General features: G+C 39.4%; 1 long non-coding RNA gene across 1 annotated transcript; it reads left to right on the top strand.

The window, feature by feature from the left end:
- The first annotated feature begins 15,604 nt into the window (after window positions 1-15,604).
- Window positions 15,605-17,112, top strand: LOC145780126 (uncharacterized). Its single transcript, XR_014290605.1, has 3 exons — window positions 15,605-15,679; window positions 16,325-16,446; window positions 16,891-17,112. It is a non-coding gene; the product is annotated as an uncharacterized LOC145780126 (long non-coding RNA).
- The last annotated feature ends 1,514 nt before the right edge of the window (window positions 17,113-18,626 follow it).

Genomic DNA, 18,626 nt, shown 5'->3' with positions numbered 1-18,626 from the left:
CCCAAATTACGTGTAGCTGGGCGATCAAAAACTAGCGGCGCTGAAAACTGTGAAGGGGGCAAAGCATTACTGCTAATGGCGGCCCCGTGACCTGTACGCTCTGGGGGAGGAGTTCGGTTGTAATTTGCAGACCTTGGCTCTACAGCCTTCGGAAGATCCTTAGCCGCGGCCCCGAGACCTCCTGAAACAGCTGGAAAACATGTGGATTGTACAGGTCCACTTACGGATTGAACAGGCGTGTGGAAAAGGTTAGGTAAATTAAACTGTGATTGATGTTCACTTCTGGAATGCCTAGAAGAGCCCTTCCTAGAGCTACGCCGGGAGCCCAACTCAGAACGATATTCAGCTAAAACTACCTCTTTACGTTGTTCGGCCCTCAACTGAGCGTCTTTGAGTGCGAACTCAGCAGCTCTCGCTTCGGCTCTCGCGGCGGCCTCAGCAGCTCTCGCTTCGGCCTCAGCAGCTCTCGCGTCGGCCTCAGCTCTCGCGGCAGCCTCAGCTCGTATGGCCTCAGCTCGTATGGCCTCAGCTCTTGCGGCAGCCTCTGCTCGTGCGGCAGCCTCAGCTCGTATGGCTTCAGCTCTTGCGATGGCCTCAGCAGCTCTTGCTTCGGCCTCAGCTTGGATCTGGAGCTCCTCTCGTCTTAACTGTAGGTTAATTTGTGCAACTATCCGTGACGAGCTCTCAGACATCCTAGTGCTTACATTTGAGGCGCTATCCTCAGGATGTATGTCAGCATCCAACCTATCTGACAACTCACTTTCTTTTTGTTCGAAGTTATTTTTTAACGAGTTAAATTCGGGATCTACCCTATCACGAAGTTCTGCCAAGATTGCAGAGTTAACAATTTTACTCAAAAGAGCATGGAAATGCCGTAATTCCTCTTCTAAAGTAGATAACTTAGATCTAAAAATTAACAGTTCCTGCTTATCACTCAAAGAACCTAGGGCTACAGAAAGTTTCCCAATTTGAGTCAAAATATCCCGTCTAAGATGCCGGGCCTCTCGAACTGACTTAGCCTCATCGTTAATGGGTCCCTCCCCAGAATGGCCTGCCCGACCGCAAAGAACATCATCAGGCTTAAACTCAGTCGAGTCGACGGCGGTCGAGTCCCTGTCGCCACCGAGTGTAGACATATTAAATGTTAGGGCTAAATTTAACAATTAAAAAATTAAGTTACACAAACACACAAAATTACAGTAGTTATAAAAAACTTAACTGCAAAGACCGTAAAAATACAAAAAAGAATTTAAATGCACGATACCGTAGCTGTACGAGTATGTGAAGTCCAAACGTCCACAAAACTTGCTTGGATTCTTCCACTTGAATCTTCAAGCACAGATGGATTGCCTTTAATCTTCTTTCTTGCCAATAAATGTCAAAGTTATTTTTCTTCTGTACCAAACTGAGAAGAAATGTCTTTACTTTTTAGCTTAAAGTTCTTCAGTTGCCTACCGAGAAGAAATGTCTTTAATTTTCTTTGCTTCTTTAGACTACCAACCAATAAGATCTTCTTTTATTATTTCTTTGCTTCTAAGTGCTTCTGTGCCAAACACTAGACAGAGAATCGTCTTTTATTTTTTATGGTCACAGCGGTAAACCATAATTTCTTCGTGGGAAAATTGTAACTTAAAGTTCCCGGATCCTTTCGTCTGCATATAATGACCGAAGAAACACACACTTGAACTTCTTTTCAAACAGTGTATTTCTGTAAAAATTAGCCCACGGCTACCAAAAAACGAGGGGGTGCAACGCGTACACCACTTAAACTGTCACTACACAACAGATTACTTGGATAAAAGACGGAACTTTTGTCCAGCTAGCAAGCACTAAGCCAACAGTTAAATGTGCGGCCAACTTTCAAACAATCATTTTACGAATGACCAGAATAGATATCAATATCTCAAATTCACGTAGAAAGTAACTGTGACGCAATAAATGAAAGACAATTATGAAGTCATTCCAACAGGTGTTTAAGCTGATGTAATATTTCCTGTTTAAACAGGCCCAAACAGGTCTTATGAACGATGGTGCAATTTTGGCACATGCTTTAGGAATTTCCATGACGTAATATTCAGTAGACTTGAACGGTTTTATATGACGTTTGATTTGTACAGAGATTGGCCGTAACAGCGATGTGATAGAACACCAGGGATCTTTCGGTTGGGTAATCGGTAATCTAATCCTATTTCAGCTGGTCAGGTTTTTAACTTTAAATTGGTATTCGTTGTATTGCATTGCAAAAGCTTTAGCCTAAATGGTTTGGAATGTTTAACATGCCATATAAAATTAAGACAAATTGGATTCATGATGTGTTTTAAACCTCATTTTTTGTAAAACAGCTCAAGCAATTATCAGCTAAGTAAAGCTCAGATTGCAAGAAAAGCTATAAAACCTAAGGCAAATTTGCAAAATTTTCCTGGGGGAGCATGCCCCCAGACCCCTCCTACACTGGCTATGACACTCCTTCAATTGCATGCCTAGGAAAATCAACCAGGATACGCAACTGCCCTGAAAGATTGGGTGGAGGCTAGATGGCAGCTACTGCAGACACTCAAACTGCATTATAAAATATTTTAGCCTACAATAAGTTCATGGACAGAGCTATCTCTGAACTGACTGAACATACATTTGAAAGAATCCTGAATTCCAATTCGGCAAAGTAGCCTATAAAGAACTTGCACGAATTTCCAAGACCGGCTTAGTTCCTGAAATGGTCAAAAATTATCCAGAGCTGAATAGGCAAGCGATGAGTTATCAAATTGATTCATTCAGAAAGGCAACAGGAGCAAAATCTCTGTAGGCCTACGATGCTAAAAGAGCTTTTAATTACCAGGCATTGTCCGAAAAACCTCTCTATTCTCAAAAATCCTCTCTATTTTCAAATTCTCAAGCTGATTAAGATCCTCTTATAGTTTTTCCAGGGATATCTAAAGAAAGGGATACGAAGGCTTTTATTGCGTCTGACAATAGAAGAGCTTTTGTTTGTCTGTGTTTATCGTAAAATGACAATTGGTACTGATTTAATAACAATTGGTAGGCTACTAGATTAATAAATCTTTTTATGATAACTTGCATTGCGCTATTAACATCGGGGCTGGATATTCACAGCATGCTCGTGGTTGCCTGTTAATTCAACTATCCATATAGCCTACTTGCTTTAGGCCTACATCTAGCCTCCTGCAAAGGCTTTGTTATAAAAAACAGCTTAGGCCTACTGGTAACTTTTCAACTGTCTTTGTAAACAAGTAGGCTATCTACTCTACGTAACACTTGCTAACTGTCTTCTGTAGCTCATTGTACCAGCTGCACAACAAAACTTCATACGATTTTAAAAATAACCACATTTTTAAAGCACTACAAACTACCGCCCTGGTAGTGTCATGAGAATAAGGCAATCGCTGCGAGCCTTTATACTCCCTTCTCTAGATATCCCTGTAGTTTTCCCGGTAAGCTCTGCTGCTTGTGCGAGGTCGTTTTCCAATCTTCGTAAATTGAAAACCTGGTTGAGAGATACTTTGGGACAGGAAAGGTTGAATGCTAGCATTGTTTGCAACATTCATCAAAATATTCTAATTGACATCAGCATAAATGACATTGCTAATGAGTTTTCAATGCTCACTATCGTAATACGGTAGGCTACGCAATATGTTCGGTTGCAACAAGTTCTTGTGATGTGCTTGAAAGGGTTATAGGTGCATTGTTCGTAAACAGTTTTTCGTAAAACAATTGTTCGAAAACAATTGTTCGTAAAAGCAAATTCTTCGTAAAGCAATTCTTCGTAAAGCAATTCTTCGTATAGGTAAATTGTTCGTAAACAGGTGATAGGTCAATTGTTTGATCGTAAACAATTTTTCGCAACAGCAAGGTTTGTCTTGCAATTTCCAATGAAGGTGCATAATGCAAATTTTCCAGAATAACCAAGTTACGAGACATAAACAAATAAGCACAATGAAAAAGCGCATTTTTTGTTATTTATTGGAATACAACAATTGTCTGTGTTTAGCAATTCTTTGCTTACACTACCAATACTACTTTAAGTAACTTCGTACAAATTGTCCACAAGCCAAGTTTAGTATGAAGTATTGTCACAGACCTATTTTGTTTTTTGTTTGTTTTATTATCTTTATCCTGCATTGCGGGAAAGCGGACTTAAGCGCTATGCATCGGTGTACGCCTTCCGACGTACACCTGACCCACGCTGCAGCCGACGGCAATGTCTGTTTCAGGTTGTCTACTCTACTTATGACTTAAATTTGGTACTACCCATTACTCGAAATCGATCACTGGGTAGAGGCAATTATCGTAAAGTTTCTTGCCCAGAGAAACAACAGCAAGTGCGGGTGGCTGGAGTCGAACATGCAGGCTCTCGACTGCGAGCCCAACGCGCTAACCACTCGGCCACTGCAGCCTATTGTGTGCAATTCCACGCAAGTAGGCTAATCACAAATTTCATCATCTTGAAAGTCTTGACGCCAGGTTCGGACGACTCTAGTTAGTCTTTCTGCACTGTCCTTGTACTTTTTCTTTGGAGGGAGTCCTGCCTGGCCACTGACATACTGTTCAATGCGAACCTCATTTAGGTTTTGCTCTCGCTTGATTGCAGATATGAACTTCCAAATATCTGAATGATTTGCAGATACCTGGAACATGAACCCTTTGTGCCATCCTTCAATGCTATTATTAGTTTTGGGAAGGCCACTGAGGACGCCATCATAGCAGTTCCACATTTGAATTGCAAACATTGGAGGACGGCGCCCTTGACGACGATCTGGGCGCCCAACCCAAGTGTCTTCCAAGTAGTCAATTACTGGCTGAGCAACATCTAGTAATACATTCCCATCGTTTTTCTCCAAATGCACTGGCACAAATGGAAGAACCAGCCACGGTGAGTTGAAAGTGGGTACACTCTGCTTACTGCATTGACCATGGCCATCTCAAAGTCAGTCATGATTGTCTCTGGAACAGCAACAGCAGGTAACAACTCCATGAATGTATGTCCCTCTCCTTTTGTCCCCCAGCAGGGCATACACCAGAGGCACTGAAGTGTTTTCCGTCAGTCCGTGTATTGTGTAAAGCTGTTCAAACAGTGAAGGCACTGTCTTGAAGGTGCCGTCAGCATACCAGTGCTTTGAACGGGCAAGGAGCTGCAGATTTCTTTCAGTGGCACAATTATGTGTTTAAGCACAATTAGCACATCTCTAGCATATAGGCTACCCTAATTGATTGTTCGTAAACAATTGTAACTGTTTTTTTAAAAAAAAGCTGTAGCCTAACTTTTATGAACATTTGTTTACGAACAATTAGTATTACGGTCAATTGCATGCCCGAAGAATTGCTTTACGAAGAATTGCTTTACGAAGAATTGCTTTTACGAAGAATTGCTTACGAACAATTGTTTTACGAAAAACTGTTTACGAAGAAAACATCGGACACCGCTTGAAAGTTATCAGCCTACTTTTGTCATAAATTTGCAGATGTTCTTCTGTAGCTTCGATTGGTTTCAGTCTCCTGACTAGTGACTTTGTCCTATAGTGCACTAAGTGTAGTGATTCTAGCGAAGGAGAGGACAAGAAAGTATAACTTCTGTTGTTTTTTGGAAAAACTTAGTATTCATTGGAAGGTCGCAGGTTCGAATCCCGCTGGAGGTACCAATTTTTCTTTGCTTGTTTCTTAACCTTATCTGTTACTGGCGTAGACCTTATGGTCTCGCCCTCTGCTAATTCAGCAATTTCACATAGAAGCAGTGACGCTAGAAACCTGAGATTTCTTGACTTTTACTTTTTTTTCTTGCCCCAACATTTAATCCCGATTATGTTGGTATTGGATAATTGTGAAGTTCACAATAAACCTTTTGTCACAGCCAGTTATAAAATGCAAGAAATTTCCTGATATTCAATAGCTTGATTGACAGTTTACTATTAGCGTGCGGTTTCATTTTGTGTTTGTTATTCATTACGCAACAGCGCTAAAATTCCATTCTCTACCCAGGCAGCAAAATCCGTCATTTTTACATTGATTCAATGTCGATTTTGCTGTCTGGGTAGGGAGTTGGTCTTTGACGCGATATGAGTCATTCTTTGCTGGCAGACAATGATTAGGAAGGTAATTTATTATTTGCGCAAATTGCTTTGTAGTGCATGGAATACTGTTTGTACAGAAACGGAAAAACAAAATTGATGAAAGTCTGTGTTCTATGCAAGAGGACTTTCAAAATAAAATGTAAACTGAGAAATTTGACCAAGAAATGGGGAAAATAGGTCAAAAACCGAGTCTTTATCACCTTTTCTACCTAAAATACACAATCACGAATATATTTTGCGAAATAAATTGATTGAAGTGATAGATAAGGCTTTTGACCAACGGCATACTTTTTCCCGTTGTTATTTGATATAAGCCGACGGAGTAATTAGCAAAAAGAGAGGCATAGACCTGATGGTATCGGCCAGTAACTCTTGACGCAAGGAAGCAGTGACAGATACGGTTAATCTTGCGGCAGTCATTCACAAGACCACTGGTAGCACTTTTATCTCCATGATTTCTTTTCTGTATATTATGCTGTTAGCAGCTAATTTACCGAGATCCGGTGATTGTTTAATAAACTTAATACCGGTACCATTAAAATTGTGTATAAAAATATGCATCCCCCCAATGTTCAAAATCGTCTAAAATGTTGATTTATCTCCCCCCCCCCCCAATCCTCAACTAACTTCGGCACCACTGACAACAACACTAAATAAACATTAACATTTTTGAGAAAGGAAAGGTCCAATGACCCCCTTGCGTACGCCACTGGCACTGTCTCTAGTCATTTTATTTCAACTACTTTTGCGCTGCAGCTGTGTGTATAGGCTACTACAGGCTACATACAGGCCAGCGGTTCTCCATCAAATATCCATTCAGCATTTTTTATTATTAAAAGTGTATGGAGAATCAGCAGAGCCATATTTATGGCATATTCGCTCTCCTTTCCTATAGCAATCTTCACTTCTACATAAAATGTGCAGTGATTTACGCGCATACAAAAAATATTGACGCCGTCAGCGTAAACGCAAACGTTCGAAAACCTATAGGCTACGCCGTATGCGTCAACGCAACTTGTAAAAAAAGTTGGCGGCGTCAGCGCATACACTAGCGTAAACTAATTTTGTTTGCTAGGTGCCAAACATTTACACGGTATAAACCACTCGAAACAAACAAGTTTTATTTTGAATTTCCACAAAGAAACACAAGCATCTGAAAGTGTTCATCTGACATTTGCTGTGTTTTGGTTCCAATACGTCTTTGCCCATTGAAAACATTCTTTCAACTGCAGCGCTGGAAGGTATTGGCGTGTTGTAGCGAAAAAAATACATTAAAAAGTATGCGTTGACGCTATGCGCTAAAAAACCGCGAAAACTTAGCGAAAGCGAAAACGTAGCCTAAAGCGCAAACTATCCAAAAAAATGTGGCCGCAAAAGTTAGCGTAAACAAAAAGTCTACGCCGCAAGTATGCAGCGTATACGTAGGGGAGACTGGAGTAAAGTGTGCAATGGGGTCAATGGGGTAAGATGAGCAACCCCTGTTTTTGGAAAAACGAGTCGGCGGAATTTTCTTTTTTTATTCTAGATATATCACTCATAATAGCCTACCACTTCATTTAATGTATTTGTTATGTCCACTGCGAGTTGCATTTTACAATGGCACGCAATTATATTGTTTATGTCAAAAAAAAAATCGAAATTTTTATTTTTTTGCCAAAAACTGAATAACTTTATTGCAGGCGCGAATCTAAGAGTTTTTTTCGGGGGGGGGGGGGGCCAGAAAATTTGAAAATCAATTAAAAAGAAAGAAAAAGCTAAACAGATATGAACAATGATACTACGACATATACGATATGCTAGAAAATAGACATTAAAACAACCATTTTCATCAATTGTGATGCCGAGGGACTAATATCAGCTGTTTAGAAGCATATCAAACCATTTGATGCGGAAACATACAATTTTTCACAAAATTTCGGGAGGGGCCCGGGCCCCCTGGCCCCCCCCATAAATCCGCGCCTGCTTTATTGTTACACTATGTAAATCAAATCTGTTTTTTTGTATTGGTAAGTATAAAGTGTGAGAATATTCAATAAAACGTTCAGGTTGGTTATAGTCTTGTAGTTTTTTAAATATTTGTGATTTTGTCAGAAAAATCAGGATGGGGTAAAATGTGCAATGCTAGTTGACGTATCTCGGAGCAGTTGCTCAACTTACCCCCAAAAGAAATAGCCTTAGCTTACTTAATGTTTGAACTGCTGAATTTGTGTCTTTTTAGGTTCGTATTGGATAAAAAAAACAGTGTTGTGTTGTAAAGCATAATGCCTTGCAATAATACAAACAAACTGACAGGGGAATGCTTCAACTTAATCGAATTGCTCAACTTACCCCAGGTCAGTGGCGTAGCCAAGGGGGGGGGTTTGGGGGTTACAACCCCCCCTTTGGCACGCGTGTGACGTCACGATATTGAGAATGATGCGTTCAGTCTTTTTGTGCTTGAGAATGATGCTTTCAGTCTAAAAAAAATTGTCAAATTTGGAACAAAACTGCATTAAAAGAGCGAGTTTTTCCAATACCAAACATCTCAGTCAGGAATTAGCAACAAGAAAACATAGAGACTTAGCTTTATTTGCGAAAAATGCCGAAGAAAACATGATCTTATCCTTTCGCTATGCCACCGGACAGCACCATTTTACAGGAATATTCATACCCACATTTTTGTTGAAAATGCTCTCAGAATGCACCAACTTCAAAGTAATTTTTCAAAATTTTCTGGGGGAGTCCCCCCAGACCCCCCGCTGCTGGGTCGTCAAAACCCCCCCCCCCATTGAAAATTCCTGGCTACGCTACTGCCCCAGGTCATTGCTAAATTTACCCCATACAATTTATGCCGGGGTAAGTTGAGCAACACGCAAATAAGTATCACTATAAAAAAATATAAAAATCGCAATGTGATAAAACTCAATCTAAAATGTAGCTGACTCACTAGTGCTTTAAGCTCACCTGATTAAAATTTTCCAAAACAAGCCGTTCTTTTGAAAAAGCGACTTAAGCAAAAAGCTGCTCATCTTACCCCACCCTCCCCTACATCTCTGAAAATGTGTAATCATAGAGAAACGCATAAGTAGCCTACGCTCAGTCTCAGTGTTGAATAATGCAATCTGATTAGCGAGGAGCAGCGAAAGACTATTGGTCAGTGCAAGATCAAGTGGCGGTGCTTCGACTCTCGGGGTGTGCGCTTGAGCAACGCATTTTAAAGAACTGCTCCATTCAGCGGCATCTAACGGATGGAATAATTCCCAGGCAACAAGACTTCAACAATCGGAAGCTTCACTCTGTCAATCTCGGTCACCGGGCCTGTATCAGTGATTCAAAGCCTCTACAAGTATGCGAAACTGCCAAGATTAAGTTCTGCTAAGAGCTTTCCCAGTCCGAGGATAAAGATTACATCAAACATATTAGTCCGCCACGTTAGCTCAGTGGTTACGCGCCCGGCTCAAGATCACGCGGCGCAAGTTCGACTCTTGGGGTGTGCGCTTGAGCAACGCACATTATAAGGACTGCTCTGCATTCAGCAGCACGTAGTGAATGGAATAATTTCCCTGCAATAACACTTCAACAATCGAAAAACTTCACTCTACCAATCTCGGTAACCGGTCCCTAGTCAAAAGCCTCTACAAGTAAGAGAAATTGCCAGGAATAACCAATCAAGGCTTTGTCAGTCGGAGGATAAAAATTCAAAAACAACCAAACATAACTAGATTAAAAAACACTCAAAATGACTAAGTTTAGCAACGAAATTATTGCAATGTATCAGAACATCTTTAACAGCGTAAATCTTTGTAGAGGTAGGCTAAGTTGTTGGACCTTGAGCTTGATTTCTTTGCTTCAACTTTTGTCAAAAAATAATATTTCCGTTGAGATGATAGGCCTATAGCCTATATTTTGTGTTATGTGCAATAATTATCTTGAAAACAAATGATGCAGTATGGACTGCAACAAAAAAATTGTCGATTTCTATGCCGAAAACAAGTTAAAAAAACGTAGAAACCCGTAAATAAAAAACACTCGAAAAAAATTCAAAGAAAATAACGGAGAGTAGCCTACCTTTAAATGGTTTCTTTTAATCTTAATACGTATATGTGCCGCTAGTATCTAATTTCTTGTATTTTAGATCCATCTCAGATGATCGTTATGTCCTAGCTTAGTTGTAAATTTCTGTTTTTTTTTTTTAAGTTTTTATTTTTAACAAATTCCAGTCATTGCTTATCACAACTTTTCTTAAAAAAATTACATCTTCTAATTGGCATTAAAATTACGTTTCGCTGTAGTCTGAAATAAAAAATTAAATCAATTCTCATTGGCTTATTAAATCACTCTTAGAAACCATCTTCTCAAAACTTCAAGACAACTTTCCTTTTTCATTTTATTGCGCTGAAGAGATCGGAGGATCGAAACACTGGCCACTGTCCGTAGTTACTTTTTATAATGTCTTTTTAGACATTATTTTTAAACAAACATAAAAGAGTCAAAATGTCTTTTAGACACTATTTTTAAACAAATAAAAAAAGAGTCAAACGTCGTGTAAATTTCACTTTGTGTGGAGCTACATGTACTTGAGAGGTCACTGTTATTTCTCTATTCACTCGAAAAAAAATGTCAGCCTAAATTAGTGAAAAACGGCAAGGTTGGCAACTCTAACTTGATGAAATAATAGCGCTGCCCTATAAAAAATGCACATTGCAAAAAAATAGTTATCGCTACTGTTGAAGACTGATTAGTGATTACCCACCAGCAGTGCTTCCACAAGGATTTTATCCCGAAATCGGGATTTTTCAACGCTTTAAGGGATAAAAAAAGGAAATGAAGATAGGAAGGATTTTTTAGAAATTTTTAACAATTTTACAGGGAAATTTTGTCTTAAAAAGGGAATTGTTGTTTTTAGCAATTTTAAAGAAAATTTTATTAATATTCCCTTTTAAACTTTTAAAAACGACTGGAATAACGATGATCAGCTGGTTTCCGTCGTCACTCACCATCCGGAACCCCCTCAGCCCCTATCTTTCCCATTTTTGCCTTTCTGTCGCTTGATTTCTATTCTCGCCATTTTGGGAATTGGACTTGAGTGCAGTGAGAAAGGTTGCCATCGACATGGACCCAAAAATAAGGACAACCGAAACATTAGATTAGCAATTAAAAAATGTTTTTGGGCATACTTTGTATTTATACCGAGTTATATCGCATTCCATACTTTTTGCCAGAAATAGTTTGCTCCAGAAACTCCTTGTTATTAAATAAAATATTAGAAATTGCTTCATAGATCTCACGGCAGCTCAGGTATCATAGGTTTATCTTTAGTTGTAGCTGGGATTCCACTGTCATTTCACTAAGTCTGTTCCTTTCCTTGGTCCACTGCGCCGAACCAAGAGAGAACACTCTTTCTAATCAATCATTCAATCATTTTATTTTTCGTCATTAACGCGTCCGGGACGAAAAAGATAGGCTACTATAAATAGAAAAATCGATATAGACCTACCAGCATGTTAATGAACGGGAAAAGGTGGCAAAACTTTGAAAGGTTTAAAACGCGCATGAATGAAAAATTATCTAGCCTACCGGTAGTAGGCTATATATCAGTAGTTAGCACGGCCACAAAACCCAAAAAACAAATAGCAAAAAATACAACAAAAACAGCATTGCTGACCGGAAAGGAGAAAATGATGCTAACCAGCATGTAGAGCAGCGGAAAAGAGTTATTTCGATAAAAATCTTCATCCACTTGACCTCAGGTTCATCCTTGCTGAACATATCATCTGGAATCTTCTTGAGCAGAGCGTTAACAGCCAAGACCTCATCGAACAGCTCATTTTTCATTGCCATTAGTGGATCAACTTGCTTCTTCAACTTCAGGGATACTTAGTCATTAGTCAACCCCTTGACTTCCTCGTACTCGATTGCTTGATCTTTCAGCAGGGTCCAGTTGATGTGCGTTGGATGCTTCTCAAATCGACACCACTTGTTGATATATTCCAAAATTATGGTGTAGAACTTCTGGAAGCTCGCTTTGAGAACCTTAGCATGCTCTTCATCGACTGATCTTAGTAGGCTACCGTAGTTCGTCTGTTGTTGCTCCGAAAAACCCTGTCCACTGGCGTTGCAATTTGTTTGTTTATTTGTTTATCTTTATCCTGCATTGCGGGAAAGCGGACTTGAGCGCTATGCATCGGTGTACGCCTTCCGACATACACCTGACCCACGCTGCAGCCGACGGCAATGTCTGTTTCCGGTTGTCTACTCTACTTATGACTTAAATTTGGTACTACCCATTACTCGAAATCGATCACAAGGTAGAGGCAATTATCGTTAAGTTTTTTGCCCAGAGAAACAACAACAAGTGCGCGGGTGGCTGGAGTCGAACATGCAGGCTCTCGACTGCGAGCCCAACGCGCTAACCACTCGGCCAATATTTTGATCTTGAAAAATTCAATTATCTTTGCCAATTCTGGAAACAATGCAGATGCAGCTAACTTTTGAAGGAGTAGTCTAACAGTGGTTTATTGAAGAGTAATAAAGCGCTGTGGAAGAATGATAGGATGATCAGTGACTCTTCTGATTTAAACAAATCCTCCAATATTCTTAGTGGATGTTTCAGCGAAAGAAAATGCGCTTTGAGTTGTTCCCAGAGATCGATCATTCGCTCGAGTAGCCTACCCGCACAGCAAACAATGTCGGCTGATCGTTGGCCAACGGTCGCGAACGTCGCGGTCGGCTTTTCGCCGCAAAACAACCATTTGCCAACTAACATTATTTCTTTAACTGGACAAAGAATCAGTAAAAAAGGGTACAACATGTTATAATTTGGTGATATAAACCACATAAAACATTTTTTTTACCAAATATATATTGTGTAAAACTTGGTTGTGGACACAATGCTAAGACAATGGTGGGCCAACGTCGCATTTGTCGTCGTGGGCATTCAGTTGAAAACCAACCTCCAGCCACCGATTGTTTATTTTGATATTCCGGGTGAAATAATCTTACATAATGAAAAGTACCCATTACAATTCTGTGAATTGAAGCTTTTATAAATTTTTATTTCAACAAACGTCAATATCATAAATAGGTTGTTAACACAACGTTGAACCAACGAAGAACCAACGTCACGTACGTCACCGTGGGCATTCGGTTGTCAGCCAACCTTTTGAGAATAAATCTCAATTTTGGTGTTTCTGGCAAACGAATTAAGAGATATGGCAAGTATGTATTATAATTCTGTGAAATGAAGAATTTTTAAAGTTCATTTCAACAAAAATTTAATATGACTAATATAGTTGTTGTCGCGACGTTGTGCCAATGGTGGACCCCACAGCGCGTTCGTCGCCGTGGGCATTCGGTTGTGAATCAACCTTTCTACAACAAATATCATTTTTCGTATTCACAACAAAATAATTCGAAGCATTGGCCAGTAGGCTATACGTTACAATTTGACGAAATTAAAGTGAACAAAGGTTTATTCTAACAAAAACGCTATATAAAAAATATTTTGTTGAAGCGACGTTGAGCCAATGGTGGGCCCCACAGCGCGTTCGTCGCCGTGGGCATTCGGTTGTGAATCAACCTTTCTACAACAAATATCATTTTTCGTATTCACAACAAAATAATTCGAAGTATTGGCCAGTATATGCTACAATTTGACAAAATTAAAGTGAACAAAGGTTTATTCTAACAAAAACGCTATGTAAAAAATAGTTTGTTGACGCGACGTTGAGCCAATGGTGGGCCCCACAGCGCGTTCGTCGCCGTGGGCATTCGGTTGTGAATCAACCTTTCTACAACAAATATCATTTTTCGTATTCACAACAAAATAATTCGAAGTATTGGCCAGTATATGCTACAATTTGACGAAATTAAAGTGAACAAAGGTTTATTCTAACAAAAACGCTATGTAAAAAATAGTTTGTTGACGCGACGTTGAGCCAATGGTGGCCCCACGGCGCGTTCGTCGCCGTGGGCATTCGGTTGTGAACCAACCTTTCTACAACAAATATCATTTTTCGTATTCACAACAAAATAATTCGAAGTATTGGCCAGTATATGTTACAATTTGACGAAATTAAAGTGAACAAAGGTTTATTCTAACAAAAACGCTATATAAAAAATATTTTGTTGAAGTGACGTTGGGCCAATGGTGGGCCCCACGGCGCGTTCGTCGCCGTGGGCATTCGGTTGTGAATCAACCTTTCTACGACAAATATCATTTTTCGTATTCACAACAAAATAATTCGAAGCATTGGCCAGTATATGCTACAATTTGACGAAATTAAAGTGAACAAAGGTTTATTCTAACAAAAACGCTATATAAAAATATTTTGTTGACGCGGCGTTGAGCCAATGGTGGGCCCCACAGCGCGTTCGTCGCCGTGGGCATTCGGTTGTGAGCAAACCTTTTGCCAAAAAATCTTAATTTTATTTTATTTATTTATTTGCAATCAGACTCAAAGTCCATAGAACTCAAAATGCTTAGCCTACGCAATTGAATCAAATAGTTTTCAATTAGAGAAAACACAAGTCTCACGAAACAAAGTGTTACAATCACTCATACAAATAGCCTATATTAAAATGTTGCATGACCAAATGCTGCATAAATTTGATTAAAGAAATTCATCTTCTTTTGATAAACGTTTTTACAGCTTTTCAATAGTTTATAAGTCAGTAAATCGGTTGGATATCGGAAATTTTTGAAAATGAAATATAAGCTGTCGCCAAAAATTCATATAAAAATAATATTTTGTTGAAAATACAACCAAGAAAACTCAAAATGCAAAAATTTTGTCTTGTTTGAGGATAAGGATTTTCGTTAGCCTACATCTGCCGTATTTAACGTTTGACTAGAATTAACTACATCAAAATAAAATAATTTAATTTGGACCAAAAAAATGATTTCATCATGTTTTTACAGTAACCGCAAATATCCCCCATAAAGTAGCCTACAAATGATCATATGAATGTTTGTGGTGGGCAAAACTATTTCTCAACCATTCAGACTTTCGAGTGTTCAATACAAATTACTTCCTTTAGCCACAAAACTTGTTGTTCTCATCTCGTTTGCTTCGAATTTTCGAAGTATTTCGTTTCGACCTAAAAGTTTCTATTGAAAAGCAAAGTCCAATTTTTTCACATTCATCCAATGTTTGAAGATGTTGAATCAATGTAAAATGCCTGATTTTGTTCGCCAGTGATTTAACCCAAATAGAATTGTGGTTTAATTAAATCCAAAGTTTGATTGAATTGAATTAAGTTTAACTACTAGATTCACCCGGACAACAGAGCAGAAATTGATTTTCATTGATTCAACGTTCACAGATGTTGATACAAAAGCATGCTTTGCTGGCTGGCAATAAACAGCTTTTTGTTAATTAGGTCATGCATTGGTGTTAATTAGGTCATCCTCTTCTTTTTTCATTTTTTTCCCATGCTGCCCTGCTTTCAAATTTATTCACAGTGAGTTGTGACGGCTTGAGGGCTTGTACGAATTACAAAGATAATATTGCGGTGCTTTGGTATGTCAGCAAGGTCCATCCAATGAAATTGCGAAAGATTTTAAGCCTACAAGCTCCAGCCTCGAATACTATCATTAGTCGCCTGGAAAAGCATTGGTGAGTGTATACTAGGTACTGCATATCGCTGTTTTTATTGTTGTTAGCATTTTTGATAAAGCATGAGATGGTTCAATTAGTTCAATGTAGTAACCTACTATAATTAATTATAATGCAATACCGATACATAATTATTCATAAATTTAGATTTTAGGACACACCTGGGTGTGTATTGTGCAGTGCATTGATTTTTGTGTTAGTTTCGATAATACTAAATAGCTTATCTCCTGTTTTTTCGATGAAGTCAACTTTTTGTAGCAAGCTTGCGCGGTGCGTTTTTTGTAAGGATTCTGAAAGTAAGGAAAAGGTTCCAGATGCTTGTTTAATAGATCAATGAAAAGTCAATTCAATACCATTACTTATTTTAAGTCAGTTTGTTTTAAATGGACACTGGTAAGCAAAATGTTTCCTCCTACATTGATAAAAAAAGCTCACCCTCAATAATTTGTTTATTTTGATGTCACCAGTTTTGTGGCTCAGACTACTGTCTTGTATCGCAATTTTGCAATTTTGGTACGATCTAATTGATTAAAAGCAATTAGTTTTAACATAAAATTTAAAAAAACACTAAATTATTTGGTCAAGTTTTTGTTAGGTCATTAAGGTCATTTTCACATTTTAAAGTAAATTGTTTTGAATATTCAGGTCGATGAAAACTTGCTCTATTTGTGAGGAATAGGCTGATGATGATGGATGATGGTGATGACGGATGATGATGAGGCTACATCAGATTTCGATAATCCTTTTTCACTACAAGCACAAGCATGGTCAGCTTAAGCATTTACCCCTTTACCTTATGTTTCTTTTTCAACAAACTCTCAGTTTTTAATGAATAATAACTACAGACAAAGCTTCTGTAGTTAATTTAATGCAAGGTTGCATGAAAAAGGTGTTTATTACAGTGACGAAAAATCATAATTTTGTATTTGTAATAGAAGTAATTCGCAAAATCTTTGAAGAAATGATTTCAAAGTTTATTTGTAGCAGGATAATTCTCATTTTCTTTTCCAGACTGTTGTAATCAATGTAATTCTGAGTTTATCCATGGGAGATACTTTCAGAACTTTTTCAGTGTGATTAGTTCATTGCTTTATGGGAAAAAGTTGCTTGTTAGAGTTAGTTACGTGGCTTCAGCAACCAACCTTTTCCACTAGACATATTGGTTTGGACCAGCTATTGGCAATTTATCCCAATGACATTATTATTTTTAGATGGAGTACGAAGAACCCATAACTTGTCCACAGCAACAAATTCAAATATCCATGCCGCTATTTCAGACTGGCTGAAATACGCAAGAGATGAGGACTGAGAAGTTTGAGAAGAGGAAGACAGGAAATTTGATTTAATTTGCCTCATGCCCTTTTCTAGACCGCTGTTATATTTAGCATGTTCTTTGTTTTTGCTGTGATGGTTAGAAATAAAAACAAACTTAACTGCCATCTGTCCTACTCTTTGCTTGTATGAGTGCCTTTTCTAGCAATGTTGTACCGAGTGGAATGCTAGTATGGTAAGTGATAAGGTTTACTGCGAATTGAGGCCTCGATCCCACGTCTTCGTGGTCATCATTTTCAGCACAGATTAACTCGAAAAAAGTGAGTTAACAACACGCCACCATGTGGTCAAAGTTAAGAAACGTTTTCGGTTTATTGAGGTCGTAATGTCTAACCCTTGTCAGAGCAAAACGTGAGCGTTTGGTCGTAGATTAGCAAATGATGGCCAACGCTAGGCCCACGAGTAACCAAATCGTTTTCGCCAGAGGGGATGATAGTAACTTGTGTCTTCCACGTCGACCCAACGAAAGCGTTTGGTCGTAGGTTGGCCAACAGTGCACTAACGTTGGTTCTACGATTAAACAACTCTTTTTTGCCACAGTGAGGATAATTGTAGGCTAAATTGCGTCGTGGATCCCACGTCGAACCAACGAAAGCGTTTGGTCGTCAGGTTGGCCAACAGTGCACCAAAGTTGGGTCTACGATTAGCCAAGCATTTTTTTTTTGCCACAGTGAGGATAGTTGTAAATTGCGTCGTGGATTCCACGTCGAACCGACGAAAGCGTTTGATCGTAGGTGGCAAATGGTCGGGAAAGGGTTGGCCAACAGTGCATCAATGTTGGGTCTACGATTAGCCAAGCATTTTTTCGCCACAGTGAGGATAGTTGTAAATTGCGTCGTGGATTCCACGTCGAACCGACGAAAGCGTTTGGTCGTCAGGTTGGTCGCAGGTGGCAAATGGTCGGGAAAGGGTTGGCCAACAGTGTGCCACCGGGGGATCGACGTTTAACCAACCGATTTTTGTGACTGACGATTCGCCCAAGGTGGCCCGATGGCCAAATTTGTTACGCGCCAACGTCGGATACCAACGGAGGGCCCACGGGACGTTTCCGATGGTCTAACGTTGGACCAACGACACGTTGTTGTGCGGGTACAGCATCAAATGTGGACCACACTGTGTGGTCTATCGAGTCGGTGTGTGTGTTGGTAGAATCTTGTAGTTGCTATCAAACTCCTCACAGAAATGCTTGAGCCGCATCGTTCTACCAGTTTGGCTTTTGAAGTGGCTACCAATCTTCAGCACGATTGTTTCTACGCCAAGTGTGAAGCGCCCTGATCCCTTCTCTGCTGCATTATGCAAAATATAAGCAGGGCAGCCGACTGGGATCAGATGCAATGTTTGCTCTTTGAGACGAGAGAAGACGTTGTTTTTTGCACTATGCTGTGATCCTCCAAAATCCACTGGTGCATTATCGGCACAAAAGGATGACAGCTGTTTCATGTCTAGGCCTTTCTCTTGATTGATTGATTGAATCTTTATCCTCGAACTGGGAAAGCTTCTTGAAGAGCTTAATCCTGGCAGTTTCGCATACTTGTAGAGGCTTTTAATCACTGACGCAGACCCGGTCACCGAGATTGACAGAGTGAAGTTTCCGATCGTTGAAGTCTTGTTGCCG

The sequence above is a fragment of the Aplidium turbinatum genome, chromosome 11 (genome assembly GCF_918807975.1).
Source record: "Aplidium turbinatum chromosome 11, kaAplTurb1.1, whole genome shotgun sequence".
Taxonomy (NCBI): Eukaryota; Metazoa; Chordata; class Ascidiacea; order Aplousobranchia; family Polyclinidae; genus Aplidium; species Aplidium turbinatum.
Note: the sequence above shows the minus strand (reverse complement) of the source record. Positions and strands in the feature narration are given on the sequence as shown.